General features: G+C 49.4%; 10 non-coding genes across 10 annotated transcripts; all 10 read right to left on the bottom strand.

Moving 5' to 3' along the window:
* Positions 1-7,398: 7,398 nt before the first annotated feature.
* On the bottom strand, positions 7,399-7,480 carry TRNAS-CGA (transfer RNA serine (anticodon CGA)). The gene has a single exon. It is a non-coding gene; the product is annotated as a tRNA-Ser (tRNA).
* A 570-nt stretch (positions 7,481-8,050) lies between these two features.
* Positions 8,051-8,132, bottom strand: TRNAS-UGA (transfer RNA serine (anticodon UGA)). The gene has a single exon. It is a non-coding gene; the product is annotated as a tRNA-Ser (tRNA).
* A 222-nt stretch (positions 8,133-8,354) lies between these two features.
* TRNAS-AGA (transfer RNA serine (anticodon AGA)) lies at positions 8,355-8,436 on the bottom strand. The gene has a single exon. It is a non-coding gene; the product is annotated as a tRNA-Ser (tRNA).
* Positions 8,437-10,287: 1,851 nt separating this feature from the next.
* Positions 10,288-10,369, bottom strand: TRNAL-CAA (transfer RNA leucine (anticodon CAA)). Its single transcript has one exon. It is a non-coding gene; the product is annotated as a tRNA-Leu (tRNA).
* Positions 10,370-17,673: 7,304 nt separating this feature from the next.
* TRNAS-AGA (transfer RNA serine (anticodon AGA)) lies at positions 17,674-17,755 on the bottom strand. Its single transcript has one exon. It is a non-coding gene; the product is annotated as a tRNA-Ser (tRNA).
* Positions 17,756-19,606: 1,851 nt separating this feature from the next.
* Positions 19,607-19,688, bottom strand: TRNAS-UGA (transfer RNA serine (anticodon UGA)). The gene has a single exon. It is a non-coding gene; the product is annotated as a tRNA-Ser (tRNA).
* A 570-nt stretch (positions 19,689-20,258) lies between these two features.
* Positions 20,259-20,340, bottom strand: TRNAS-UGA (transfer RNA serine (anticodon UGA)). The gene has a single exon. It is a non-coding gene; the product is annotated as a tRNA-Ser (tRNA).
* Positions 20,341-20,562: 222 nt separating this feature from the next.
* On the bottom strand, positions 20,563-20,644 carry TRNAS-AGA (transfer RNA serine (anticodon AGA)). Its single transcript has one exon. It is a non-coding gene; the product is annotated as a tRNA-Ser (tRNA).
* Positions 20,645-22,484: 1,840 nt separating this feature from the next.
* On the bottom strand, positions 22,485-22,566 carry TRNAS-AGA (transfer RNA serine (anticodon AGA)). Its single transcript has one exon. It is a non-coding gene; the product is annotated as a tRNA-Ser (tRNA).
* Positions 22,567-25,373: 2,807 nt separating this feature from the next.
* On the bottom strand, positions 25,374-25,455 carry TRNAL-CAA (transfer RNA leucine (anticodon CAA)). Its single transcript has one exon. It is a non-coding gene; the product is annotated as a tRNA-Leu (tRNA).
* Positions 25,456-26,813: the final 1,358 nt, after the last annotated feature.

The following is a 26,813-nucleotide window of genomic DNA, read 5'->3' as shown; positions in this document are numbered from 1 at the left end:
ATGGTCTTTGCTTCATATTCTGTTTTACTGACTGCTTTGCATAGAGGCTGCTCCCTTGTTCTCCCACGCAGGAGGCCCTGAAGAGGAATCCCAAAAATGTCATCTGACGTAGTCGGCAGGATTTGAACATACTCGTGGAGACGCCAAATGATTTCTGATGGATACAACTACCTGTGGATTCCTCACCTAATGAATACTCCCATGGCGTCAGCATTCGACGGAAATCTTCTTACTAGTCTCTGCACGTCGACGAGGACGTCACTCTAGCCCACGCGACGCCGTCTGACGTCATACAGGCAATAAGAGGTCCTCGCCGACGTGCCGATGACAGTTCCCTTTTTTCCGTGCATTCGAAAGGGTTATCTTCGAGGGAGCTACTGTTACCTTCGTGGTTACAGTGTATTGTCTGCTGCGTAGTCTTCTCTGCGGTAATAATGTCTCAGAGGAAGTCGGGTTTCAAGCCCTGTCGAGAGTGTGGGGGCAAGATGTCAGTTACAGATCCTCACTCCGACTGTCTATGGTGTTTGAGCTCCGACCACGACGTCTCGACTTGCGATTCATGTCAACACATGAATCCGAAGGCCCTCAAAGAGCGTGAGGCCAAGTTATTCATGGCAAAGTGAAAGAAGAAGGAGAAACATCATAAGAAGTCTTCTTCGCCAAGGTCTCACCGGCGTCATCGAGACTCCCGGCGCCGTAGAGACTCACAACGTCATTCCAGCAAGGTGTCTCGTTCGAGGTCACCTTCGGCTCGGCGTCAGAGGACTTGGGAGGTCAGCCCCACGGTCACGCCGCATCCATCGACGCCGTTGCCCTCTCCGGCGTCACCGACTTCGCCTGGTCAGGCGTCGGTGATTGATGTGGTGCAGCCTCTTGTGTTTTCTCCGGCGTCGCAGACGTCGAGGCCGGCGTTGGGGTCGCCCTCGATCCAGGCACCCCAGTATCCGGCTTTTCCCACTCCTGGAGCCGATAGTACCGCGTTTCTTAATGCGATGTATACCATCTTTCAGCAGATGGCTCCAGGAGCTGCTGCGGCTGGTCCTTCGGGGCCCTTGGCCTTTTCGTTGGGTGATCCTGCGCCTCTTCGGCCGGCACCCTTTATGCCCTTTCTCCCTTTTGGGAATGTGGGCTCGGCGCCGGTGCCGGCGTCGGCGTCGGTGGCCGCTCCGGTGGCTTCGGATGTTTCGGCCCCGGAGGTTGCCCTTCCGTCGAAGTCAGGATTTTGCCCTGTGACTCCGGTTGGTCCATCGGCTCCAAGACCTCGTCCTCCGGCTCCTACCTCGGCGCCGAAGCTGCCTGTGGCGCCGGACGCGGCGTCAGATGCTTCTGGAGATCGGCGCCGTTCTTCGACGTCGGCGGAGGCCATGTCGACTCCGCGTATCGAGGAGAGACTTCATTCGAGGAGGCGTGCTCTCCGTCTTTTAGAAGAACAGGAGTACCAGCGAGTCTTAGAGGAGGGAGAGATTGAGGACTCTGGAGACGGACTACATGGTCTGGATACAGCCAGTGGGCTGGACACTTCCCCTGAGTGGGACCTTTCATCTCCAGGGGAATATACGGAGGAGGCTGCTTCCTTTCATGCTGTGGTGAGGAAGGCAGCGAGCTTTTTGGACCTGCCTTTGCCGGTGGCAGAGGCGAAGCAGAATTTGCTGACAGAGGTATTGCATCCGGCCTCTGCTGCAGCTGAGCCTCTCTTGCCATTTAATGAGGCTTTGCTGGATCCGGTGTTGGAGGTGTGGAAGAAGCCGGTGTCTTCCTCGGCCGTTCAGAGGGCTGTGGCCAGGAGGTATCGAGCTGCACCATCTGACCCTGGCTTTCTCTCTAGACACCCTACGCTGGAGAGCTTGGTGGTGCAAGCCACTTGTTCCTCAAAGTCAGCGCCTGGTTCCTTCCCGACGGTGCCTGGAGACAGAGACTCCAAGAAACTGGATGCGCAGTCCAAGAAAATATTTTCGTCATGCAGTTTGGCGTTGAAGGCCACCAACGCAACGTGCATTCTGGGGAGGTACATCCATGCTCTGATGGATGATATTTCGTCTTCATTTACGGAGCTCCCCCAGGGTCTCTTGGATGTGGTCTCGGACGCCCAGGCTGCCGCGACCCAGATTATCCAGTCTGGGCTGGACACGACCGACTCGGTGGCCAGGGCGATGGGCACGGCTGTGGTGGCAAGAAGACAGGCCTGGCTCCGAAACTCAGGGTTTTCTGCGGATGTGCAGTCGACCCTGCTGGACCTCCCGTTTGATGGGGACAGACTGTTTGGAGCCAAGGCAGATTCGGCCTTGGAACGATTTAAGGAGAGCAGAGCCACAGCCAAATCGTTAGGACTGCAAGCTCCTTCTTCCTCTGCCTCTTCTAGATTTTTCAGGAGGTTTCGGGGATTTGGGCGTGGCTCTTCTTCCTCTTCCTTTCGGGGGAGGTTCCAGCAACCCGCCTCTTCCCTCCCCTATAGGTCATTTAGAGGGAGGGGGAGGGGTGGGGCCCGTACCAGAGGAGCCTCTCAACAGCACTCTGCCTCTTCCTCGTCCTCTGGAGGGGTGCAGCAGGGGAAGCAGCCTTAGGCTTCCACCGTTTCCCACTCACTCCTCTCCTGTAGGGGGAAGATTACAGCATTTTCTCCACAAGTGGAAGTCTATCACATTGGACACTTGGGTTCTCGGCATTGTGGGGAAAGGCTACGCCCTTCCCTTTCGGGAGTTCCCGCCCCTCATCCCGCCCCGCCCATCTTATTGTTCAGAAGAACACCTCCTGTTGCTAGAACAGGAGGTTCAAGTCCTCCTTTCAAAGGGCACGGTAGAGTTGGTCCCAGAGCAGGAAAAGGGTCGAGGTTGTTACTCAAGATACTTCCTGATTCCCAAAAAGGATGGTCAGTTGAGACCAATCCTGGATCTGAGGATCTTGAATTGGTTCCTCAAACAGGAAAAGTTCAAGATGCTGACCCTAGCACAGGTGCTTTTGGCGTTGAACAAGGAAGATTGGATGGTGTCTGTCGACTTGCAGGATGCTTACTTTCATATCCCGATACTCAAGTCGCACAGGAAGTATCTCCGGTTTGTGGTAGGGTCGCAGCACTATCAGTTTGCGGTCCTCCCGTTTGGTCTTACTTCAGCACCTCGAGTCTTCACAAAGGTGATGTCAGTGGTTGCGGCGGAGCTCAGAAGGAAGGGGATAGCAGTATTCCCTTACTTGGACGACTGGTTGATCAAAGCCAAGTCCCCGGAGCTTGTGTCGCATCATCTGCAGTCAACAACCCAGTTGTTGTTCGACCTGGGCTTTTCGGTGAACGTGCCCAAATCTCACCTGGAGCCCTCTCAGCGCCTCCTGTTCATAGGGGCAGTACTGGATACAACATTGGGTCGAGCCTTTCCTCCGCCTCAGTGGATTCAAGATATTTAGGAATTGGTTCCAATGTTTCGAAATGGAGCGGTAGTTCCAGTCCTCAAGGTCCTTCGTCTGCTCGGTCTGTTCGCCTCCTGCATTCTGTTGGTCACGCATGCTCGCTGGCACATGAGGGCTCTTCAGTGGTGCCTCCGAAGGCAGTGGTCTCAACACAAGGGAGATTTAGAAGGTACTGTCAAGATCTCCAGAGATGCTGCTGTGGAATTGAAGTGGTGGATTGCGGGCAACAATCTTTCACAGGGAAAGCCGTTCGCGCAGTCGCCACCAGTGGCCACGGTCATAACGGATGCTTCCACCCTAGGATGGGGAGCTCATCTGGGGGATCTGGAGATCAAAGGGCTTTGGTCTCCAGAGGAACAGGTGTTTCATATCAATCTGTTGGAGTTACGGGCTGTACGTCTGGCTCTCAAGGCCTTCCTCCCATCCCTTCGTGGTCAGTCGGTACAGGTCCTGACGGACAATACTACCACGATGTGGTACATAAACAAACAGGGAGGAGTAGGGTCGTACCTTCTCTGCAGAGAAGCTCTTCGGCTATGGTCCTGGGCAAAGGACCATCAGATTTGCTTGGTGGCAAATCATCTGGCCGGGGTCTTGAATGTACGTGCGGACAGTCTCAGTCGCCAATTCTCGGCAGACCACGAGTGGCGTCTCCATCCAGATCAGGTCTGTCTAATCTTCCAGATATGGGGGTTTCCTCGGATAGATCTGTTTGCCACTCTAGAGAACGCGCATTGCCCGTTATTCTGCAGCCTCCAGTATCCGATGCAGGGAGCGTTGGGGGACGCGTTTCAGATAACCTGGTGCGACCAGTTGCTTTACGCGTTTCCCCCCATACCCTTGATTCCTCGAGTGTTGAGGAAAATTCGCCAAGACCGGGCCCAAGTCATCTTAATAGCTCCGGATTGGCCAAGGAGGGTATGGTACTCCGACCTTCTCCAACTCTCACTGTGCCCTCCGCTCCGTCTCCCTCTCAGGGCAGACCTCCTCTCGCAGTCGCAGGGGCAGGTTTTACACCCCAACCTCCAGAGTCTGCACCTACATGCTTGGAGATTGAACGGGGCAACCTGAGTTCCTTCTCTCTCCCGCCTGATGTAGTGGATGTTATCTTAGCGGCCAGGCGACACTCCACTAAATCTATCTACGCTAATAGGTGGTCTAAATTTGTTATGTGGTGTGGAGAGAGACAGATTGATCCCTTACATGCTCATCTGTCACATGTTTTGTCTTTTGCACTGTCTCTAGCGCAGAAAGGTTGTGCAGTGGCTACCATTAAGGGTTATTTGTCAGCCTTGTCAACCTTCATTTGTCTTCCAGACCAACCATCGTTATTTAAATCCCCTATTGTTCTCAGATTCTTGAAAGGTCTTCTGAATCAATATCCTCCAAAACCATTCGTTATGCCTCAATGGGATTTGTCCTTGGTCCTGACTTTCCTTATGGGGTCCCCTTTTGAGCCTATGCATTCTTGCCCCTTAAGGTATTTGGTTATTAAAACAGTATTCCTGGTAGCTATAACATCTGCAAGGAGAGTGAGTGAGTTGCAGGCCTTATCGGTTAAACCCCCTTATATAACGTTTTATGGGGATAAGGTGGTGTTGAGGACCAAGGCTGCTTTCCTTCCGAAGGTTGTTTCACCCTTCCATTTGGCTCAGACAATCACTTTGTCCACGTTTTATCCTCCGCCTCATCCTTCAAAGGAGGAAGAAAGACTACATCGCCTGGACCCAAAAAGGGCGTTGAGCTTCTATATCGACAGAATGAAGGATATCAGGCTGGAGGATCAGCTGTTTGTCGGATACGTGGGCAAGAGGAGAGGAAAGGCAGTCCACAAGAGAACACTCTCCAGGTGGGTTGTTCTTTGCATTAAAATCTGTTACTCTTTGGCAAAGAAGGATCCGCCTGAGGGCATTAGAGCTCACTCCACCAGAGCTAAGTCGGCCTCTTCGGCCTTGGCCAGGGGTGTTCCTGTGGTCGACATCTGCAAGGCCGCAACTTGGTCGTCCCTTCACACTTTTGTGAAACATTACTGTTTGGACTCTGAGGTCAGAAGGGACGGTCATTTTGCACGGTCAGTGCTGCAGGATTTCTTGGTTTGATAATTTAGGCACCCACCGCCGGGCGTGGTACTGCTTTGGGACTCTATTCATTAGGTGAGGAATCCACAGGTAGTTGTATTCATCAGAAGAACGAGTTACTTACCTTCGGTAACTATTTTTCAGGTGGATACATTAGCTACCTGTGGATTCCTCACGGTCCCACCCGCCTCCCCGTTGCCTTTTTGGTCTCTCCAAGCAATCCTTGAGTGTGCTCCTTTTGGTCTTCAAAGTTGCAATACATTTTGCATATATGATATTTGTATATATGTGTATATTTATATATAAATCTATATATATTGTGTATATACATGATTCGTATGTATAAATATATTTATTTGTTTAAAAAAAAAAAAAAAAAAAGAAGGTTATATTAAATCTACAGCTATTTTATTGCAATGTTGTGTGATTTACAATATTAAGAGATGTTGCTTTGCTCTTTCATTACATTGGGTTATTATTATTCTCATGCACGTAAAAAATGTTGGTACTGTCATCGGCACGTCGGCGAGGACCTCTTATTGCCTGTATGACGTCAGACGGCGTCGCATGGGCTAGAGTGACGTCCTCGTCGACGTGCAGAGACTAGTAAGAAGATTTCCGTCGAATGCTGACGCCATGGGAGTATTCATTAGGTGAGGAATCCACAGGTAGCTAATGTATCCACCAGAAAAATCGTTACCGAAGGTAAGTAACTCGTTCATCTAGTCCATCGCCTTAACCACTTGGTAACGACTACTTGGCTCTGCAAGCAGTGCCCCTTTCAACATAGCCCTTCATGTCTTCACAGGCAACCTCACTGGCTCCAGTCATTCCGCTCTGCTCCTTCCTCTTCCTCAGCAATCCTTTGCACTGGCAAGGTGCTTCTCAAAAAACAAATATAGGCACTCCTGCCAATCCACAAGTATTCTGAAGGCTTTGCTGAGGCCCTCTGCAGCCCTTCTTCTTTACAGCACATCAACTGCTGACCTTTGTTTGCCCTAAGGCTTCTGCTTCCATATTGGAGTCATCCCAGGCTTTGGTGATCCCAGCCGTCAGCCCAGCACCTCAGTTGAGCCTTTGAAAGGCTGTCAGGCCCTGCTCCTCTTTCTGTCTTGATATTCTAGCCACATTACTTAATAGGTGAGTGGAGGCGGGCCCAAGAGAGGGTAGTCTCTATGCAAATGAAGTGCTTGGGCATACCTGGGAGTGTCCTTCTGCAAGCCATTCAGCCTCCTGGCTGGTCGCAGGTTTGTTGAGGAGAGCAAGGCCGTGTTGGGCCAGTCCCAAAGCAAAGGCGAGCACCTTCAGCAGGAGTCCATTTATGCGAGGGACCCTAAGTTACTCAGGCATATATAATAATCACCTTTAGCCCTTATAGAGAGGTTTTGGCTGATCGGGGCCAAAGGGGCGGTGGGGTCAGAAGGCTCAGGGTAAGGGCCTCAGTAGCCTCACCTCTCTTGTTGCCCTAGGTTGCACTGTGGTCTGGGACCTGGCCAAACACCAATCCTTTTTAACCACACCTCCAGCTCTGCCTAGGCCGAGAAGCAACAGCAGAGAGCTTCCTTCCTGCCCCTTTCTGTGCTTCCCACCAACCTCCTAAATTGACCCCTGTAGAGGAGCTAGCTGCCTTGTCCTTCCCAACAACAATTTATCCAGGCACCCACCCCAGACAGCAGGCTCGAAAAGCACAGGCAAGGGTTCTCTGCAGCTCCCCAAAATAGACAGATACAGTGTCTGAGAAGCAGTAGGCCTGGGCAGCGTACTCCTTGAGAGTTTTCATGCTGGCATTGCACAGTGCATTGTTTCACATTCTTGTCTTTGTTTTACCTGTGCTCTCAACGTTGTTGAATAATACAGGCTTCTTCCTGGGAAAGGAGGCATCCAAGGAAAAACCTAACACATCATTGTGAAAGAGCACCGACGTAGTCGGCAGGATTTGAACCTGTGTGGGGACACCTCAATGGATTTCGAATCCATCGCCTTAACCACTCGGCCACGACTACTCACGAGGGTTGGTTGCCACTTGAGCTGAGGTTCTCACTCTCACAGCAGTCTTTTTCTTTCCCTCAGTTCACTCTGCTCCACTGCCTTCCCATCTTTGCCTATCCGTTCTACTGCAAAAAACACACTCGGTCCATACCTGCATACTGACGTGACTCAAAGGCACTATTATAAAGTTCATGTTCCTGGCCAGAGAAAAGCAAAAAGGAGGTTGTAAAAGAATGCAGTTATGACACTTTAGGAAAATAATGACACTGTTAGACGCCACAATAAGGCTACTTCCTTCATGCATCTGATACCTCAGATGGAACTTACTGGCGAGATGATAACTGAAGTTCTTTCCCAATCTCCTTGGCTATTACTCGACATGTGTCTTCTCGACAGCTGGGGTGCACAAGTGGCAGGAGTGCCAGACAGGTAGTCTCATGCCTTCTCCGGCCACTCTTTTGATCCCATTCCCTGCCCAGTGTTTCGCCTTCCTTAGCTCTATTGAGACTGATAGCTATATTCGGCCTGCTTGTGCAGATGCCATTTAATATGAAGTATAAAATATCACCAAAGGTGAAGTAGCACGTAGTCGGCAGGATTTGAACCTACACAGGGAGACCCCAATGGATTTCAAGTCCATCGCCTTAACCACTCGGCCACGACTACTTGCTTAAAGCTATGGTCCATTTTCAACGTAGCTCGTTTCTATTTCTGCTGGTGGTCTAGCCTCTGGACAGAAGCAGTCTTTTTCTAGAGAGGAAGGCCACAATGGCAAAAGTTTGAGCCCTCCCAGGCCGCTGACCATATTAGTCCTGCTTTTGGAGCCCGCATTTATGCCAGAAGGTATTTCAAAGAATTATGGGAAAATACTGTTCACAAAAGGGACAGTGTAGTTGGCAGGACTCGAACCTGCACAGGGATACCAGAATGGATTTCTAGTCCATCGCCTTAACCACTCGGCCACAACTACCCACACAAGTGAACCTCAACAGGGCACTTTACCTCCATCCGTAGTCTTTTTTCTTTCCGTTCACTGGACCATTTTCCCTGCTCTCCTATACATCATTCCTATTCCACAGAAGACTTTCTAAAGCGTCTCAAGCTAAAAGCAGGCATGCATGTGAAATTAGCACTCCTTGTATGTTCATGTTTTGAGACGGGGAAAAAAATCAGGCCGGAAGAGGTGGTAGCTTTAACGTCAGGGAGATGGCAGCCACGATAGGCACTATCGCAAAACTTCTGTCTTGGAGGCCATGAATGGATTCCACAGAGCGACGGGTTGGTCTTTACAGGTATGAAAAGAAGTGTCTCGTCCAATCTAGGGCCTGAGGCTAGGCGTTTCCTGAGCTGAATTCTCCTTGGAGGAGAGTGGGCGCGTTCAGTTTCTCTGCAGACTAGTGCCTGACAGGTGAGGGAGGGGGAGCAGGATGCATTTGGCCTGGGTTCATATCTTTCTTCTGTGGCTTTAATGGTCTTTGCTTCATATTCTGTTTTACTGACTGCTTTGCATAGAGGCTGCTCCCTTGTTCTCCCACGCAGGAAGCCCTGAAGAGGAATCCCAAAAATGTCATCTGACGTAGTCGGCAGGATTTGAACATACTCGTGGAGACGCCAAATGATATCTAGTCCATCGCCTTAACCACTTGGTAACAACTACTTGGCTCTGCAAGCGGTGCCCCTTTCAACATAGCCCTTCATGTCTTCACAGGCAACCTCACTGGCTCCAGTCATTCCGCTCTGCTCCTTCCTCTTCCTCAGCAATCCTTTGCACTGGCAAGGTGCTTCTCAAAAAACAAATATAGGCACTCCTGCCAATCCACAAGTATTCCGAAGGCTTTGCTGAGGCCCTCTGCAGCCCTTCTTCTTTACAGCACATCAACTGCTGACCTTTGTTTGCCCTAAGGCTTCTGCTTCCATATTGGAGTCATCCCAGGCTTTGGTGATCCCAGCCGTCAGCCCAGCACCTCGGTTGAGCCTTTGAAAGGCTGTCAGGCCCTGCTCCTCTTTCTGTCTTGATATTCTAGCCACATTACTTAGTAGGTGAGTGGAGGCGGGCCCAAGAGAGGGTAGTCTCTATGCAAATGAAGTGCTTGGGCATACCTGGGAGTGTCCTTCTGCAAGCCATTCAGCCTCCTGGCTGGTCGCAGGTTTGTTGAGGAGAGCAAGGCCGTGTTGGGCCAGTCCCAAAGCAAAGGCGAGCTCCTTCAGCAGGAGTCCATTTATGCGAGGGACCCTAAGTTACTCAGGCATATATAATAATCACCTTTAGCCCTTATAGAGAGGTTTTGGCCGATCGGGGCCAAAGGGGCGGTGGGGTCAGAAGGCTCAGGGTAAGGGCCTCAGTAGCCTCACCTCTCTTGTTGCCCTAGGTTGCACTGTGGTCTGGGACCTGGCCAAACGCCAATCCTTTTTAACCACACCTGCAGCTCTGCCTAGGCCGAGAAGCAACAGCAGAGAGCTTCCTTCCTGCCCCTTCCTGTGCTTCCCACCAACCTCCTAAATTGACCCCTGTAGAGGAGCTAGCTGCCTTGTCCTTCCCAACAACAATTTATCCAGGCACTCACCCCAGACAGCAGGCTCGAAAAGCACAGGCAAGGCTTCTCTGCAGCTCCCCAAAATAGACAGATACAGTGTCTGAGAAGCTGTAGGCCTGGGCAGCGTACTCCTTGAGAGTTTTCATGCTGGCATTGCACAGTGCATTGTTTCACATTCTTGTCTTTGTTTTACCTGTGCTCTCAACGTTGTTGAATAATACATGCTTATTCCTGGGAAAGGAGGCATCCAAGGAAAAACCTAACACATCATTGTGAAAGAGCACCGACGTAGTCGGCAGGATTTGAACCTGCGCGGGGACACCCCAATGGATTTTGAGTCCATCGCCTTAACCACTCGGCCACGACTACTCACGAGGGGTGGCTGCCACTTAAGCTGAGGTTCTCACTCTCACAGCAGTCTTTTTCTTTCCCTCAGTTCACTCTGCTCCACTGCCTTCCCATCTTTGCCTATCCGTTCTACTGCAAAAAATACACTCGGTCCATACCTGCATACTGACGTGACTCAAAGGCACTATTATAAAGTTCATGTTCCTGGCCAGAGAAAAGCAAAAAGGAGGTTGTAAAAGAATGCAGTTATGACACTTTAGGAAAATAATGACACTGTCAGACGCCCCAATAAGGCTACTTCCTTCATGCATCTGATACCTCAGATGGAACTTACTGGCGAGATGATAACTGAAGTTCTTTCCCAATCTCCTTGGCTATTACTCGACATGTGTCTTCTCGACAGCTGGGGTGCACAAGTGGCAGGAGTGCCAGACAGGTAGTCTCATGCCTTCTCCGGCCACTCTTTTGATCCCATTCCCTGCCCAGTGTTTCGCCTTCCTTAGCTCTATTGAGAGTGATAGCTATATTCGGCCTGCTTGTGCAGATGCCATTTAATATGAAGTATAAAATATCACCAAAGGTGAAGTAGCACGTAGTCGGCAGGTTCTCTTCCAGGGGATCCTCATCAATAGTCATAAACATTGAATATTCCCGCCCTTGTGCGGGGACCCCGGAGCATATATAAAATACACACATATTATACATGTGTAAAACAGCAATGCAGGCTATAATCATAAACACGCTAAAATGCTTTATTTCTATGAAGTTTTTTATTTTTTTATTTTTTTTATTATAAAATTACAATAGAGAATAAATATCTACCCAAGCCCCCAAAACTGGGCTTAGGGAAGTAAGCAGCAGTAAACACTAGAGAAAAAGAGAAAAAACTACATTGAAAAATAATGGAGCATTCTTAGCCAATAGGCTGCATGCAGGTTAACACAGGAGAACCATAAAAACTTTGGCACCGTGCCTTTAAGACCCTGAGCACCTCCAGTATCCCACCATGCCTCAGGGGTGAAGGAAAGGTGGCAGTTGGTTCACAGTTAGATCAGTTCTTTTTTCCGGCTTCTTCTGAGAGGATCCTGGAACATTGAGCTCTCAGTTTTTCTGAGTTTTTTTCTCAGAAAAATCCTTTAAAAAGCGTTTTTTTCCTGTTTCATTCGACAGATAACATCTTTGTCTGTGTTTGGCAGTTTTTTCCTGACAGAAAAATGCCTTCACTTTTTGTCAAATGCCCTTCTTGTGGGAAGAAGAAGGCCCAGTCAGACCCACACTCTGTTTGTATTGTGTGCCTGCCTCAGAGTCACTGCCCTGACACTTGTAAGCACTGCAAGAATATGTCAAAGAGGACTCTGAAGGACAGAGAAAAGATCAGGCTACATGGGCTTCATGAGAGGCAGATAACATCGTCCTCTTCACTTCCCAGGCATCCAGCAGGCCATTCTCAGGAGAGAATGGCTAGGTCGACGTCAGCAGGTAGGAAAGTACCTGTTTGTTCCCCGTCAACGTCGTCGCTGCCACCGTCTCACCGGCATAGATCGCCGTCGACGGCGACCCACCCGACGTTGAAGGAGACGGCGTCGAGGGAACACCATCACAGGGGCAGATCTCTGTCGACGGCAGCCCGCCGATCGACGTCGAGACATCGCCGGCGTGCCCGGTTGCCACCAAAGGCCGTACGCCCCTGACGTCAAGAGACACGACGTCGCAATCGCCACGACGGCATGAGAGACATCCGCCGTCGACCTCCCACCGCTCCACGTCGAGGCACACGACGGCGAGTAGGTCGAGGTCCAAAGATCGCCATTCGACGTCGAGACACTCAACGTCAAGACACTCAACGTCGAGACACTCAACGTCGAGGCAAGAGCAACCGATGGGGCGCCCTTCGACGTCGACACAGCCGTCGACGTCGACACAGGTTTTACCTGTCCCGCAGGGAGTAGAACATCGCCCCCCGCCAGCAGACAAGGCTGCACCATCTCCTGTGGTCTCCATACCGAACGACTCATCTCGTTCAAGAGCGGCATCATCTGGGCATGTTTCGCCCATCAACCTATCTCCAAGATGGCTAGAGAGCCTTAACAGACCAGCGGCCTCCCCGGATTCGCAGTATTCGCAAATGTACTCGCCTACTGCCTCCCTTCCAAGAACGCCATCACCAACAGCAAGGGCAGGACGGGCTCGTTCTGCTCCTCGTCAACCGACCGCGAGGCCTGGGCGCTCTGCTACAGCGTCTCGCAGCAGGTCTCATTCTCAACGGCGATCCAGGTCTCGTTCACGAAGAAGAGCACCCTCTTGGTCGTTGTCAGGATCATCTGTCGGGCGTTACTCCCCCACCCTAACAGATTCTCCACCTGCTAGGGTCTCACCGGTGGATGACATTACCACGTTTAACGAGGTGCTGTTAAGGGGAGCGCAGAAATTAAACATAGAGGTTCCAGAGCCATCTACCTCCTCGTCAGTCATCTTTGAGACTCTGCAGCATAGATCAGCGTCAAAAAAGCTACTGCCTCTAGTGCCTGGTTTGTTGCAGCCAACCATGGACACCTTTCTGGCCCCAGCCACACTCAAGTCTGCCCCGGCTAGGATTCTGAAAAAATATAAGGCTCCTGAACAGGACCCTTTGTTCCTAAGAAAGGATCCGCCACCAGACTCTGTAATATTGGCCGCAGCCCGAAAAACCCACTCGGTGGCATCATCCTCCACGGTCCCCCCGGATAAAGAGAGCAGGCATCTAGACTCTCTGGGGAGAAAGATGTGCGGTACGGCGGCTTCGGCAATGAAAGTCTCCAGTGCTTCTGCACTCCTGGGCAGGTATGACCGTTCTCTGTGGGACTCCCTCAATAGATTCACAGAGAAATTGCCCAGAGAAGACAAACAAGATTTTCAAGAGATCCTGCAGGAGGGATGCCTGGTATCCAACCAGGTTATCAGCGCGGCGGCAGATGGGGCGGATTTAGCTGCACATGGGTACGCACATGGAATCTGTGCAAGAAGGTATTCCTGGCTAAGACTGACTGGTTTGAAGCAAGAAGCACAACAGCGCATCCTGAATCTCCCATTCGCCGGGAACTCGCTGTTCGGTACCCATGCAGACGAGGAAATGGCCCGCATGAAGACCGAGGTGGACACCATGAGGGCAGTAGGCCTGGAAAGGAAGAAAGATTTCAGGAGAAGGTATAGGCCTTATGACAGGCGCCGTTTCCAGCAGAGGGTTCAAACCCCTCACTGGTCCCAAAGGCCACAACAACGGCAGGGACGCCCTCTTTTTCAGCGAAGGAACACAAGGGAGCGAGGGTCAAGTAGACCTCAGCAGTCCACACCGAAAGCGCCGGCCAAACAATGAGATCTCGCTTCCCTCGACACTGTACACCACTCCGGTGGGGAGAAGTATTGCAGGTTATCTTCACGAGTGGCACTCTATCACAAGAGACAAATGGGTGCTCAATATTGTCGAAAATGGCTACTCTCTTCTGTTCAAACAGCCTCCACCACACTTGCCACCAGCCAAATGCAATCCATCTCATCTCAGTCTGCTGCGCAAAGAGGCTCTCGCCCTCTTACAAAAGAATGCTATAGAAAGGGTTCCACCTGCGCACAGAGGAAAGGGGGTTTCCTCCCGTTATTTTCTGGTAGCGAAAAAAGGAAGAGAGGGCGTTTTCAGACCAATTCTGGACTTACGGCTGCTGAACAAATACATAAGAAAACAGAAGTTCAGGATGCTAGCGCTTCACCAGATTTTCCCTCAGCTACATCAGGGAGACTGGATGTGCTCCATCGACCTGCAGGATGCATATTTTCACATCCCTATAGCTCCCAAGCATCGGAAATTCTTGTGCTTCCAAGTAGCGTCACAGCACTATCAGTTCAGAGTTCTACCATTTGGCCTGAAATCTGCCCCACGCGTCTTCTCGAAATGTATGGCGGTGGTAGCGGCACATCTTCGAAAACAAAAGATATTCACCTACCCATACCTAGACAACTGGTTACTGAAGGCTTCTTCTCCGGAGCAGGCGAGAAGCCATCGGGACATTGTGCTCAGGGTTTGCGAGTCTCTAGGTCTTCAGGTCAATTACCAAAAGTCAACCTTGATTCCAACACAGAACCTTCACTACCTAGGAGCTATAATAAACACAGAACTCCAAAGAGTGTATCCTTCGGAGGAACGACTATCCTCAATAGACAGGAAGTGTCAGGACCTGTTGAAAGCCAACGCACCTACGGCACGTCAGGTGACATCGCTGCTGGGCTCCATGGCATCATGCATTTTCATTGTCCCAAATGCCAGACTGCACATGAGGCCCCTCCAAGAGGCATTGGAGAGCAACTGGAGCCAAAGGACAGGTCGCTGGGAGGACAGAGTGCGATTACCGGCAGCAGCACTTCAGTCATTGAAATGGTGGATGCACAGACCTCACCTGTCAGTAGGTGCTCCGTTTCACCAGGTAGTTCCATCCGACACTCTGGTAATGGATGCCTCTCTTCAGGGATGGGGGGCTCATCTGGGTCCCCTTCAAGCACAGGGCCTGTGGTCAGACAAGGAAAAGCAGTACCACATCAATCTGCTGGAACTCAGAGCGGTCCATCTGGCTCTCAAGTCTTTCACACCATTAATTCAGGGGAAAACTCTCCTAATACAAACGGACAATACAACCACTATGTATTATTTGAACAAACAGGGGGGAACGAGATCCCTACCCCTATCTCGAGAGTCCCAAACGATATGGCATTGGCTCCTGGCCAGAGGAATGTCACTTACAGCGGTTCACCTGCCAGGACAACAAAACGTGGAAGCAGATTTCCTGAGCAGACACCTAGAGGATGCACACGATGGGGTCCTACACGGCGAAGTCGGCGAATACATCTTCGCTCAATGGGGTCGACCTCAATTGGATCTCTTCGCAGACGAAGTAAACAAGAAATGCCCAGACTTTGCATCCAGGTTCTACCGTCCGGGATCTCGAGGGAATGCCGTGTTGATCGACTGGTCAGGGATATTTCTCTACGCCTTTCCACCGATTCCCCTCATACCGGCAGTGGTCAACAAACTTTACAGATCCAGAACCAGAATGATTCTCATAGCGCCACAATGGCCCCGTCAATTCTGGTACACAGATCTCCTCAACCTATCGGAAAAACCTCACAGGAGGCTGCTGTGCAGACCGGATCTTCTGAGAAGAATGGAGGGCAGGATTCTACATCCCAACCTACCCTCTCTGAGCTTAACAGCATGGCTCCTGAATTCCTACAGTATGGGCATCTAGGGCTCTCACAGGAGTGCATGAACATCTTGAAAGAGTCCAAACGACCTTCCACGCGGCGTTCTTACGCTTTTAAGTGGAAGAGATTCTACATATGGTGCTGTCAACAAGGTCAGAATCCCATACGGGCTCAGGAGGATGTCATACTGTCCTATTTACTTCATCTGGCAAAGTCCGGTCTGCAGGTATCATCTATTAAGGTACATTTGTCTGCCATTACAGCCTATCGTAAGTCATCTTCTCAGGAATCCTTCTTTCCGAAACCTGTAGTCAAGGATTTCTTAGAAGGTTTGAAAAAAGTTTTTCCGCCCATTCGGAGACCATCTCCTCCATGGGAACTGAACATAGTATTGTCAAAACTTATGGGCCCTCCTTTTGAACCTATACACAAGGCCTCTTTACAACACCTTACGTGGAAGACGGCTTTTTTGGTGGCCATTACTTCAGCGAGGAGGGTCAGCGAAATTCAGGCTTTGTCTTCCAAAGAACCGTACACGGTTTTTCACGACAATAGAGTGGTTCTGCGAACTCACCCATCTTTCCTTCCGAAAGTGGTGTCAGAATTCCATATCAATCAGACTATATCTTTACCGACTTTCTTTCCCAATCCGGAGACTCCGGCAGAGAAAGCATTGCACTCCTTAGACTTGAAAAGAGTGCTGAAATTTGATTTGGATAAAACAAAATCGATTAGACATTCCAACCGCTTGTTTGTAAATTATGGTCATTTGAGGACAGGAGAGGCAGCATCTAAACGAGCTATATCAAGATGGATAGTTTCTTGTATTGTTAATACTTACCAGCTGGCTAATAAACAATTACTAGCTAGGCCTAAAGCACATTCCACAAGGGGAAAAGCGGCTACTGCTGCCCTCCATAACAATGTTCCAATATCTGAGATTTGTAAGGCTGCTACATGGAAGTCTGTACATACGTTTACTAGACATTACTGTTTGGACTCAGATGCAAGAGCGGATGCCCAAGTGGGGCAGGCCTCTCTGAGAAATTTATTTGCATAATACGTATCTATTCCTGCACTTCTATTAGACAGTCCGCAGAGTTTAGGGATGGGCTTGCTAATCTATTCAATGTTTATGAATATTGATGAGGATCCCCTGGAAGAGAAGGATAAGTTACTTACCTGTAAATCCTAGTTCTCTTCCAGGGGTATCCTCATCAAAGTCATAAACAACTCACCCTCCTCCCCGGACTCACGTCTCCTAGAAGTGCAGGACAGACTGTCTTTCGAATCAGTTACACAGATTGTCACCGTAAAAAAGTACTGACCTAACTGTGAACCAACTGCCACCTTTACTTCACCCCTGAGGCATGGTGGGATACTGGAGGTGCTCAGGGTCTTAAAGGCACGGTGCCAAAGTTTTTATGGTTCTCCTGTGTTAACCTGCATGCAGCCTATTGGCTAAGAATGCTCCATTGTTTTTCAATGTAGTTTTTTCTCTTTTTCTCTAGTGTTTACTGCTGCTTACTTCCCTAAGCCCAGTTTTGGGGGCTTGGGTAGATATTTATTCTCTATTGTGATTTTATAATAAAAAAATAAAATAAAAAATAAAAAAAAACTTCATAGAAATAAAGCATTTTTGCCTGTTTATGATTATAGCCTGCATTGCTGTTTTACACATGTATAATATGTGTGTATTTTATATATGCTCCGGGGTCCCCGCACAAGGGCAAGAATATTCAATGTTTATGACTTTGATGAGGATACCCCTGGAAGAGAACTAGGATTTACAGGTAAATAACTTATCCATTTGAACCTATGCGGGTAGACCCCAATAGATTTCAAGGCCTTTGCCTTAACCACTCGGCCACGACTACTTGTTTAAAGCTATGGTCCATTTTCAACGTAGCTCGTTTCTATTTCTGCTGGCGGTCTAGCCTCTGGACAGAAGCAGTCCTTTTCTAGAGAGGAAGGCCACAATGGCAAAAGTTTGAGCCCTCCCAGGCCGCTGACCCTATTACTCCTGCTTTTGGAGCCCGCATTTATGCCAGAAGGTATTTCAAAGAATTATGGGAAAATACTGTTCACAAAAGGGACAGCGTAGTTGGCAGGATTCGAACCTGCGCGGGGATACCCCAATGGATTTCTAGTCCTTCGCCTTAACCACTCAGCCACAACTACCCACACAAGTGAATCTCAACAGGGCACTTTACCTCCATCCATAGTCTTTTTTCTTTCCGTTCACTGGACCATTTTCCCTGCTCTCCTATACATCATTCCTATTCCACAGAAGACTTTCTAAAGCGTCTCAAGCTAAAAGCAGGCATGCATGTGAAATTAGCACTCCTTGTATGTGCATGTTTTGAGACGGGGGGAAAAAATCAGGCCGGAAGAGGTGGTAGCTTTAACGTCAGGGAGATGGCAGCCACGATAGGCACCATTGCAAAACTTCTGTCTTGGAGGCCATGGATGGACTCCACAGAGAGACGGGTTGGTCTTTACAGGTATGAAAAGAAGTGCCTCGTCCAATCTAGGGCCTGAGGCTAGGCGTTTCCTGAGCTGAATTCTCCTTGGAGGAGAGTGGGCGCGTTCAGTTTCTCTGCAGACTAGTGCCTGACAGGTGAGGGAGGGGAAGCAGGATGCATTTGGCCTGGGTTCATATCTTTCTTCTGTGGCTTTAATGGTCTTTGCTTCATATTCTGTTTTACTGACTGCTTTGCATAGAGGCTGCTCCCTTGTTCTCCCATGCAGGAGGCCCTGAAGAGGAATCCCAAAAATGTCATCTGACGTAGTCGGCAGGATTTGAACATACTCGTGGAGACGCCAAATGATATCTAGTCCATCGCCTTAACCACTTGGTAACGACTACCTGGCTCTGCACGCGGTGCCCCTTTCAACATAGCCCTTCATGTCTTCACAGGCAACCTCACTGACTCCAGTCATTCCGCTCTGCTCCTTCCTCTTCCTCAGCAATCCTTTGCACTGGCAAGGTGCTTCTCAAAAAACAAATATAGGCACTCCTGCCAATCCACAAGTATTCCGAAGGCTTTGCTGAGGCCCTCTGCAGCCCTTCTTCTTTACAGCACATCAACTGCTGACCTTTGTTTGCCCTAAGGCTTCTGCTTCCATATTGGAGTCATCCCAGGCTTTGGTGATCCCAGCAGCAGCCCAGCACCTCCGTTGAGCCTTTGAAAGGCTGTCAAGCCCTGCTCCTCTTTCTATCTTGATATTCTAGCCACATTACTTAATAGGTGAGTGGAGGCGGGCCCAAGAGAGGGTAGTCTCTATGCAAATAAAGTGCTTGGGCATACCTGGGAGTGTCCTTCTGCAAGCCATTCAGCCTCCTGGCTGGTCGCAGGTTTGTTGAGGAGAGCAAGGCCGTGTTGGGCCAGTCCCAAAGCAAAGGCGAGCTCCTTCAGCAGGAGTCCATTTATGCGAGTGGCCCTAAGTTACTCAGGCATATATAATAATCACCTTTAGCCCTTATAGAGAGGTTTAGGCCGATCGGGGCCAAATGGGCGGTGGGGTCAGAAGGCTCAGTGTAAGGGCCTCAGTAGCCTCACCTTTCTTGTTGCCCTAGGTTGCACTGTGGTCTGGGACCTGGCCAAACGCCAATCCTTTTTAACCACACCTGCAGCTCTGCCTAGGCCGAGAAGTAACAGCAGAGAGCTTCCTTCCTGCCCCTTCCTGTGCTTCCCACCAACCTCCTAAATTGACCCCTGTAGAGGAGCTAGCTGCCTTGTCCTTCCCAACAACAATTTATCCAGGCACCCACCCCAGACAGCAGACTCGAAAAGCACAGGCAAGGCTTCTCTGCAGCTCCCAAATATAGACAGATATAGTGTCTGAGAAGCTGTAGGCCTGGGCAGCGTACTCCTTGAGAGTTTTCACGCTGGCATTGCACAGTGCATTGTTTCACATTCTTGTCTTTGTTTTACCTGTGCTGTCAACGTTGTTGAATAATACATGCTTATTCCTGGGAAAGGAGGCATCCAAGGAAAAACCTAACACATCATTGTGAAAGAGCACCAACATAGTCGGCAGGATTTGAACCTGCGCGGGGACACCCCAATGGATTTCAAGTCCATCGCCTTAACCACTCATCCACGAATACTCACAAAAGATGGTTGTCACGTAAGCTGAGGTTCTCACTCTCACAGCAGTCTTTTTCTTTCCCTCAGTTCACTATGCTCCACTGCCTTCCCATCTTTGCCTATCCGTTCTACTGCAAAAAACACACTCGGTCCATACCTGCATACTGACGTGACTCAAAGGCACTATTATAAAGTTCATGTTCCTGGCCAGAGAAAAGCAAAAAGGAGGTTGGAAAAGAATGCAGTTATGACACTTTAGGAAAATAATGACACTGTTAGACGCCATAATAAGGCTACTTCCTTCATGCATCTGATACCTCAGATGGAACTTACTGGCGAGAAGATAACTGAAGTTCTTTCCCAATCTCCTTGGCTATTACTCGACATGTGTCTTCTCGACAGCTGGGGTGCACAAGTGGCAGGAGTGCCAGACAGGTAGTCTCATGCCTTCTCCGGCCACTCTTTTGATCCCATTCCCTGCCTAGTGTTTCGCCTTCCTTAGCTCTATTGAGACTGATAGCTATATTCGGCCTGCTTGTGCAGATGCCATTTAATATGAAGTATAAAATATCACCAAAGGTGAAGTAGTACGTAGTCGGCAGGATTTGAACCTACGCGGGGAGACGCCAATGGATTTCAAGTCCATCACTTTAACCACTCGGCCACGACTACAGGCTTAAAAATATGGTCCATTTTCAACGTAGCTCGTTTGTATTTCTGCTGGCAGTCTAGCCTCTGGACAGAAGCAGTCCTTTTCTAGAGAGGAAGGCCACAATGGCAAAAGTTTGAGCCCTCCCAGGCCGCTGACCCTATTAGTCCTGCTTTTGGAGCCCGCATTTATGCCAGAAGGTATTTCAAAGAATTATGGGAAAATACTGTTCACAAAAGGGACAGCATAGTTGGCAGGATTCAAACCTGCGCAGGGATACCCCGATGGAGTTCTAGCCCATTGCCTTAACCACTCGGCCACAACTACCCACACAAGTGAGTCTCAACAGGGCACTTTTCTGCCATCCATAGTCTTTTTCTTTCCGTTCACTGGACCATTTTCCCTGTTCTCCTATACATCATTCCTATTCCACAGAAGACTTTCTAAAGTGTCTCAAGCTAAAAGCAGGCATGCATGTGAAATTAGCACTCCTTGTATGTGCATGTTTTGAGACGGGGGAAAAAATCAGGCCGGAAGAGGTGGTAGCTTTAATGTCAGGGAGATGGCAGCCACGATAGGCACCATTGCAAAACTTCTGTCTTGGAGGCCATGAATGGACTCCACAGAGAGACAGGTTGGTCTTTACAGGTATGAAAAGACGTGCCTCGTCCAATCTAGGGCCTGAGGCTAGGCGTTTCCTGAGCTGAATTCTCCTTGGAGGAGAGTGGGCGCGTTCAGTTTCTCTGCAGACTATTGCCTGACAGGTGAGTGAGGGGGAGCAGGATGCATTTGGCCTGGGTTTATATCTTTCTTCTGTGGCTTTAATGGTCTTTGCTTGATTTTCTGTTTTACTGACTGCTTTGCATAGAGGCTGCTCCCTTGTTCTCCCATGCAGGAGGCCCTGAAGAGGAATCCCAAAAATGTCATCTGACATAGTCAGCAGGATTTGAACATGCTCGTGGAGACGCCAAATGGTATCCAGTCCATCGCCTTAACCACTTGGCAACGACTACTTGGCTTTGCAAGTGGTGCCCCTTTCAACATAGCCCTTCATGTCTTCACAGGCAACCTCACTGGCTCCAGTCATTCCGCTCTGCTCCTTCCTCTTCCTCAGCAATCCTTTGCACTGGCAAGGTGCTTCTCAAAAAACAAATATAGGCCCTCCTGCCAATCCACAAGTATTCCAAAGGCTTTGCTGAGGCCCTCTGCAGCCCTTCTTCTTTACAGCACATCAACTGCTGACCTTTGTTTGCCCTAAGGCTTTTGCTTCCATATTGGAGTCATCCCAGGCTCTGCTGATCCTAGCCTTCATTTGAGCCTTTGAAAGGCTGTCAGGCCCTGCTCCTCTTTCTATCTTGATATTCTAGCCACATCACTTAATAGGGGAGTGGAGGCAGGCCCAAGAGAGGGTCTATGCAAATGAAGTGCTTGGGCATACCTGGGAGTGTCCTTCTGCAAGCCATTCAGCCTCCTGGCTGGTCGCAGGTTTGTAGAGGAGAGCAAGGCCGTGTTGGGCCAGTCCCACAGCAAAGACGAGCTCCTTCACCAGGAGTCCATTTACGCCAGTGACGCTGAGTTACTCAGGCATATATAATAATCACCTTCAGCCCTTATAGAGAGGTTTTGGCCAATCGGGCCGATCGGGGCTAAAGGGGCGGTGGGGTCAGAAGGCTCAGGGTAAGGGCCTCAGTAGCCTCACCTCTCTTGTTGCCCTAGATTGCACTGTGGTCTGGGAACTGGCCAAACGTCAATCCTTTTTAACCACACCTGCAGCTACGCCTAGGCCGAGAAGCAACAGCAGAGAGATTCTTTCCTGCCCCTTCCTGTGCTTCCCACCAACCTCCTAAATTGACCCCTGTGGAGGAGCTAGCTGCCTTGTCCTTCCCAACAACAATTTATCCAGGCACCCACCCCAGACAGCGGGCTCGAAAAGCACAGGCAAGGCTTCTCTGCAGCTTTCAAAAATAGACAGATACAGTGTCTGAGCAGCTGTAGGCCTGGGCAGCGTACTCCGTGAGAGTTTTCATGCTGGCATTGCACAGTGCATTGTTTCACATTCTTGTCTTTGTTTTACCTGGGCTGTCACGTCGTTGAATAATACATGCTTATTCCTGGGAAAGGAGGCATCCAAGGAAAAACCTAACACATCATTGTGAAAGAACACCCGCATAGTCAGCAGGATTTGAACCTGCGCAGGGACACACCAATGGATTTCTAGTCCATCACCTTACCCACTCGGCCACAACTACTCAGAAGGAGCAGGTGCCACTTAAGCTGAGGTTCTCACTCTCACAGCAGTCTTTTTCTTTCCCTCAGTTCACTCTGCTCCACTGTCTTCCCATCTTTGCCTATCCGTTCTACTGCAAAAAACACACTCGGTCCATACCTGCATACTGATGTGACTCAAAGGCACTCTTATAAAGTTCATGTTCTTGGCCAGAGAAAAGCAAAAAGGAGGTTGGAAAAGAATGCAGTTATGACACTTTAGGAAAATAATGACAATGTTAGACGCCATAATAAGGCTACTTCCTTCATGCATCTGCTACCTCAGATGGAACTTACTGGCGAGATGATAACTGAAGTTCTTTCCCAATCTCCTTGGCTATTCCTCAACATGTGTCTTCTCGACAGCTGGGGTGCACAAGTGGCAGTAGTGCCAGACAGGTAGTCTCATGCCTTCTCCGGACACTCTTTTGATCCCATTCCCTGCCCAGTGTTTCGCCTTCCTTAGCTCTATTGAGACTGATAGCTATATTCAGCCTGCTTGTGCAGATGCCATTTAATATGATGCATAAAATATCACCAAAGGTGAAGTAGTATGTAATTGGCAGGATTTGAAACTACACGGGGAGATTCCAAAGGATTTCAAGTCCATTGCCTTAACCACTTGGCCACAACTACTTGTTTAAGTGTGTGATCCATTTTCAATGTAGCTCTTTTCTATTTCTGCTGGCAGTCTAGCTTCTGGACAGAAGCAGTCCTTTTCTAGAGAGGAAGGCCACAACGGCCAAAGTTTGAGCCCTCCCAGGCCGCTGACCCTAGTAGTCCTGCTTTTGGAGCTCGCATTTATGCCAGAAGGTATTTCAAAGAGTTATGGGAAAATACTGTTCACAAAAGGGACAGCATAGCTGGCAGGATTTGAACCTGCGCGGGGATACCCCAATGGATTTCTAGTCCATCAGGTTAACTACTCTGCCACAACTACCCACACAAGGGAATCTCAACAGGGCACTTTACTGCCATCCATAGTCTTTTTTCTTTCCATTCACTGGACCATTTTCCCTGTTCTCCTATACATCATTCCTATTCCACAGAAGACTTTCTAAAGTGTCTCAAGCTAAAAGCAGGCATGCATGTGAAATTAGCACTCCTTGTATGTGCATGTTTTGAGACGGGGAAAAAAATCAGGCCGGAAGAGGTGGTATCTTTAACGTCAGGGAGATGGCAGCCACGATAGGCACCATTGCAAAACTTCTGTCTTGGAGGCCATGAATGGGCTCCACAGAGAGACGGGTTGGTCTTTACAGGTAGGAAAAGAAGTGCCTTGTCCAATCTAGGGCCTGAGGCTAGGCGTTTCCTGAGCTGAATTCTCCTTGGAGGAGAGTGGGCGCGTTCAGTTTCTCTGCAGACTATTGCCTGACAGGTGAGGGAGGGGGAGCAGGATGCATTTGGCCTGGGTTTATATCTTTCTTCTGTGGCTTTAATGGTCTTTGCTTGATTTTCTGTTTTACTGACTGCTTTGCATAGAGGCTGCTCCCTTGTTCTCCCATGCAGGAGGTCCTGAAGAGGAATCCCAAAACTGTCATCTGACATAGTCGGCAGGATTTGAACATGCTTGTGGAGACGCCAAATGATATCTAGTCCATCGCCTTAACCACTTCGCAACAACTACTTGGCTCTGGAAGGGGTGCCCCTTTCAACATAACGCTTCATGTCTTCACAGGCAACCTCACTGGCTCCAGTCATTCCGCTCTGCTCCTTCCTCTTCCTCAGCAATCCTTTGCGCTGGCAAGGTGCTTCTCAAAAAACAAATATAGGCACTCCTGCCAATCCACAAGTATTCCAAAGGCTTTGCTGAGGCGCTCTGCAGCCCTTCTTCTTTACAGCACATCAACTGCTGACCTTTGTTTGCCCTAAGACTTCTGCTTCCATATTGGAGTCATCACAGGCTCTGCTGATTCCATCCGTCACCTCAGTTGAGCCTTTGAAAGGCTGTCAGGCCCTGCTCCTCTTTCTATCTTGATATTCTAGCCACAATACTTAATAGGTGAGTGGAGGCAGGCCAAGAGAGGGTAGTCTCTATGCAAATGAAGTGCTTGGGCATATCTGGGAGTGTCCTTCTGCAAGCCATTCAGCCTCCTGGCTGGTCGCAAGTTTGTTGAGGAGAGCAAGGCCGTGTTGGGCCAGTCCCAAAGCAAAGGCGAGCTCCTTCACGAGGAGTCCATTTACGCCAGTGACCCTAAGTTACTCAGGCATATATAATAATCACCTTCAGCCCTTTTGAGAGGTTTTGGCAGATCAGGGCTGATCGGGGCCAAAGGGGCTGTGGGGTCAGAAGGCTGAGGGTAAGGGCCTCAGTAGCCGCTTCTCTCTTGTTGCCCTAGATTGCTCTGTGGTCTGGGAACTGGCCAAACACCAATCCTTTTTAACCACACCTGCAGCTACGCCTATGCTGAGAAGCAACAGCAGAGAGCTTCCTTCCTGCCCCTTCCTGTGCTTCCCACCAACCTCCTAAATTGGCCCCTGTAGAGGAGCTAGCTGCCTTGTCCTTCTCAACGACAATTTATCCAGGCACCTACCCTAGACAGCAGGCTCGAAAAGCACAGGCAAGGCTTGTCTTCAGCTCCCAAAAATAGGCAGATATGGTGTCTGAGAAGCTGTAGGCCTGGGAAGCTTACTCCTTGAGAGTTTTCAGGCTGGCATTGCACAGTGCATTGTTTCACATTCTTGTCTTTGTTTTGCCTCTGCTGTCGACGTCATTGAACAGTACATGCTTACGCCTGGGAAAGGAAGCATCCTAGGTAAAATCTAACACATCATTGTGAAAGAGCACCAGCGTAGTCGGCAGGATTTGAACCTGCGCGGGGACACCCCAATGGATTTTGAGTCCATCGCCTTAACCACTCGGCCACGACTACTCATGAGTGGTGGCTGCCACTTAAGCTGAGGTTCTCACTCTCGCAGCAGTCTTTTTCTTTCCCTCAGTTCACTCTGCTCCACTGCCTTCCCATCTTTGCCTATCCGTTCTACTGCAAAAAAACACACTCGTCCATACCTGCATACTGTCGTGCCTCAAAGGCACTATTATAAAGTTCATGTTCTTGGTCAGAGAAAAGCAAAAAGGAGGTTGGAAAATAATGCAGTTATGACACATTAGAAAAAATAATGACAAAGTTAGACACCAAAATAAAGCGAGTTCCTTCATGCATCTGATACCTTAGCTGGCCTGGTTGGAACTTACTGGCGAGATGATAACTGAAGTTCTTTCCCAATCTCCTTGGCTATTCCTCGACATGTGTCTTCTTGACGGCTGGGGTGCACAAGTAGCAGTAGTGCCAGACAGGTAGTCTCATGCGTTCTCCAGCCACTCTTTTGATCCCATTCCCTGCCCAGTGTTTCGCTTTCCTTAGCGCTATTGAGACTGATAGCTATATTCGGCCTGCTTGTGCAGATGCTATTTAATATGAAGCATAAAATATCACCAAAGGTGAAGTAGTATGTAGGCGGCGTGATTTGAACCTTCGTGGGGAGACCCCAATGGATTTCAAGTTCATCGCCTACCATTTCACACAGAGCCGAAAGCCACCTTGATGTGCTGTGCTGCATGAAAGAGAAATGGCAGAAATGTGCTGTATTAAAATTATGAAGCCCCTTCCTTTCCTTTCTTTGCATTGCTGCTCAATGTGCTGCCTTGCGCGAATGCAAGCACCTTGCACCATGCACTGGAGGCAGGGTCGTTTTTCTTTATGAGAGAACACCTTCGTGCACAAAAACAATCCTGTGAGGCATTTTCATCTTTCTAAATGCGCTGCACAATGCAGCACACTTAGAAAGAGGAAACAAGAAGGAGAAATAAAGATATTTCTTCTCGTTGTGCCTTCCCTGGGAAGGTGTAGTATTTAGACGCATTTCCATGTTTACCACTGTTGGTAACTCTGCAAATTTGCCAAAATCCATGGGTAGATGGATGGGAAGATCCACTCTACACCCATGGAACTCCTACCTGGGCCAGAGTAACTCATGTCAGCAATTTGGGCTGCCTTGCATTGCTCCAGATTTCTCAAGGTGGTCTTTCCTTCATAAATCTGACTTTGTTGTTGTGTCACCCTTGTACCCTCTTGTGTGGCGTAAGGGTGACGTAACACAATGATAAATATGCCACATAGTATGAATATGAGGGAAGTACGGCTCCTGAGATTAACAGGAGCCTTCTACACAATTTTGTGAGGAAGTGCCTTAAGCCTAAGAAGATTCTTACAGGTACCAAGGATGCAGG

This window comes from Pleurodeles waltl, chromosome 7, assembly GCF_031143425.1.
Source record: "Pleurodeles waltl isolate 20211129_DDA chromosome 7, aPleWal1.hap1.20221129, whole genome shotgun sequence".
NCBI lineage: Eukaryota > Metazoa > Chordata > Amphibia > Caudata > Salamandridae > Pleurodeles > Pleurodeles waltl.
This window is presented reverse-complemented; position numbering and strand designations above follow the sequence as displayed.